The following is a 3,649-nucleotide window of genomic DNA, read 5'->3' on the forward strand; positions in this document are numbered from 1 at the left end:
CTCCGTGTTTTTTGTGACTTGTCTGAAGTTATTTTAATGCACTGACTGGTGAAAGATTTACGCAGAATCTTCACTGTGGGTCAAGAATGAAGACTTGGCATTGCTGTAAACTAAAGTCTACAAACTATAGCACCTGATCTGGTAAATTTGTGAAAATCTAAGCCTGCTGTATGATGCAATACTGTTCCTGATATACCTGTACTGCTGCTCATGGGAATAAATGCTGCAGTCTGTTCAGTTGTCAGAAGATGTCAGTATTTGCCTAAACTGTATTGTTGAGTTTTAAGCTCTGACATAGTTTTGGGAATCCAGCTGCTACAGAAGTCAGCTGACATTTCAAGTCATCATAAAAAACAACTATCTGAAATTTTAGTCCTACATTCTGCTTGAAATGACTGTGCTTTCCCTAGAGCACATTAAGTATTTTTCCTACGTGTCTGTCCTTGTCAAAATGTGCTCTCTTAGAAGCAGAGGACCTTTGCTCAGACCTAAAAGGACCTCGACACAAGTGAGAATTTGTCTTTGACTGGTGCTGTTTTTGCTGCGGACAGCAAAACTTGGGTTTAATTCTGCTCTGCCACAGGATATTTTTGAGTATCTAAGTAGTAAGACGTATGAGTTTGCTGCAACACTGTTGGTGCTGTAATGCATATTGAGAATGCAGACACACATCATTCCTTTTGTATTAAATAATTATCAAAATTTTCAAAAAACTATTAAGAACATTCAGAATTATCTAGCTACATACTAGTGCTGTGTCAAATATTGAAATGACAAATCCTAAAAATGTTTTTGTGGCTCAGTTTTTCATGCAGTGCTCAAACAGCTATGGAGCAAGACAAATGAGCACCATGGCCGTCAAAGCTGCAGTTATAGACTCATACCCAAGGAAAATAGCTCCATGGTTTTGGGAATTATAAGACCGTGGCTTGAACATTAGGGTTTTGGGCTGCACCCATCAAATTCAACAGTACACAAGCTGACAGATTCTACAAAGAGAGAACTGTGGGTTTAGTGCTGATTGGAATTCTATTTGGGAACATTTGGTGAATAGGGCTGCAGGATCTTTCTTTATTCTTCGAAACACTACTCCAAGCGCAATTAATAACAATAAATCAATTTTATTGCAATCAAGTTGCAATAACTCAACTTCAGACTGCGTGTGAAAAGACTCCGAGTTACTTTTTAGTTCATATGGAACTTTTTAATCTTTGTTACCAAAAGCTACTTATGTAACAAAGCAACTGCCGTGCATTGTAGACAGTCAGTACATCACGGCTTCCCATTAAAAAAAAAGGATGAACATGAGGAACACCAGATGCAGCAGCATACGCTGGTGATTGAGCACCCAAAAGAGCATAAACAGGGCCATAGCCATGCTTTACTTATTTTCTCCTGTCATTACAGTAGAACGAAAGGAGTGTGACCACACAGAAAAGGTGAGGCATAAGTGATTTATAGTACTGTGACAGGCCAAGACTTGGAATGATAATTGACGCCCTGCTTCCAGCGTGAGAAGAAGCAGATCAGACTGGGACATAGCAGTGAAAAACGCAAGAAAGACTTAGGGAGAAATTGAAGATACTTCACTGCACGTTGTTTCACCTCACTCCTCAGATTTCTCCTCCTCACAGTTCTTCTAAGATTACAGGCTCTGCCTTTGGGCAATGAAGCAAAGTCAAGGTTGAGCCATATGACCTTATCCTTAAAGTAGATTATTCATATTTTTGTGCTCTTTTCTCTTGAATTCTTTTCCACAAAATGACATTTTGAAAGTCTAATTTTAGCTACAAAATGAAAAGAATGCTGAAAATTCAGAGGTGGTTTTTCAGACACTGATAAGTGCTTGTTTTCTTGTTTGTGTCCTTTTGGCATTGAGCTCCCAACATTCCATACTGGTATTTGGATAATTTGTCCTTACGTAAGAGCACAGAATAAACTAGATTGATGCTTAAAAAAACACTGACTGAAGTTAAGGTTTTGTCCAGTGCCCAACCAGTGCATCTAACAGCTAATCCAAACCACTAATCACTTCTGAAAGAATTAAAAAAAAGAAGAAAAAACAGAATGAGTGGTTACATTGCATCAACATAGTTAAGTTTTGAAAAAACAAACACACACAAGTATTCTCTTGCTTATCCATTTAACTGCCATATAAAACAGTGAAGAAGGAACCTTGCAGAAAAGTGAACCTCTGCTCAACACATGGTTTCCAGGCTGGTTTTCTTGCCAGAACCTATAAATGTTTTAACCCTCATAACAATAGGCGGCTTTAATATCACCATTTATGTCCTGAGGTGCTTCACCAGCCTTTTCTCTGTTGAGTTGTGAGAATGGAGGCGATTGTAGCTGTTTTGACTCACCCTACAGGGAACGAACTGTAATTTTTTCCTTGCTGACAATTGTTGTAAAATACATTTTTCTCAAAGATGTTTTTTGTCATCTTAGGTGGTTCTTATCAAACTGTTGTTAAAGAAATGTTTTTGATTGTTTGTTTTTGTTTTGATATGTTTGGTTTCAATCAGATATTTAATGCTCTCAAAGGGAGGTGAATCACGATCATGATTTACAGCTTTACTCGTATTTGGGTCACATGGATATATGAACAAATGGGCGGGAGCTCAAGCAGCCATTTTTGATCAGTGAACCTCTACCCATCTAGTGGTGGTAAAATTAAAAACATTTTTTGTTTTTGGGATTTTACAAAGCAAAATAAAATGAAAACACATTATTTTAATTTGAATATTTGAATATTGCTGTCATGACACATCATCAGGTAGAGACAACTATTTTTCCTGTTTGCAAGCATTCTTTGGAATGAAAGTGTCCAAAATGTGCGGTGAGGAAATATGAATACATTGCACATCACGTATACAACAGATCCTTGCAATTTTGCAACTTTTTAGTTTAAGCAAAGTTTAAAACAAAATTGTTAGTATTCAGGGAAAAAAAAGCTGCTTAAATATGCATTACAGTTCTAAGTGCTTTCTGTCTCTGTATAAGCAAAGCACATAACACATAGGACTGTTAAACAAGATTGTGTTGGAAATCAGGTTGGACTTTTTTGTAGCAATATGTTATTACAAATATATTATTGTGATTTTTAATATTTTTGATCAGAATCCAGTTTCCCAACAGCTCTCTCTCATGCAGTCAGCCTACTGTAGGCTAAAGCTTTTAGCAGTTAGCATGAACAATACATGAAGAAACACGTACTCTGAGGTGAAGTGATTTTAACTGTCACGCATTGGAAAAGGATTGACAGATCAAACTTCACAAGTTTCCTCTACCAAAACCACTCACAGTAAGTAGACATGACTTATTTACATGTGCAACAAGGCACTGTAATAAAGAATATAGCATGTGTTTCATGTGCACAAATTACTGTTTGCTCATGATAAAAGAAATTATCAGTATGTTTTGGAGATAAACCTGGAATGGGTTACATACAGTGCTGTTTTGGTATTAGAGCATCACAACCATTAAGTACAAGATTCCTCAGTAAAACTTCCACTGATTTATGAATTTTTAAACATTCCTTGATATTTTTTCCAATCCATCTTGTAACCCTGTAAATAAGTTGTAAGTCTTATAGGTCTCTTTTAAAAAATGAGTCATGCAAACATAGCTTACTTATAATACCTGTTCA

Source organism: Scatophagus argus, chromosome 8 (genome assembly GCF_020382885.2).
Source record: "Scatophagus argus isolate fScaArg1 chromosome 8, fScaArg1.pri, whole genome shotgun sequence".
NCBI classification, from domain to species: Eukaryota; Metazoa; Chordata; class Actinopteri; family Scatophagidae; genus Scatophagus; species Scatophagus argus.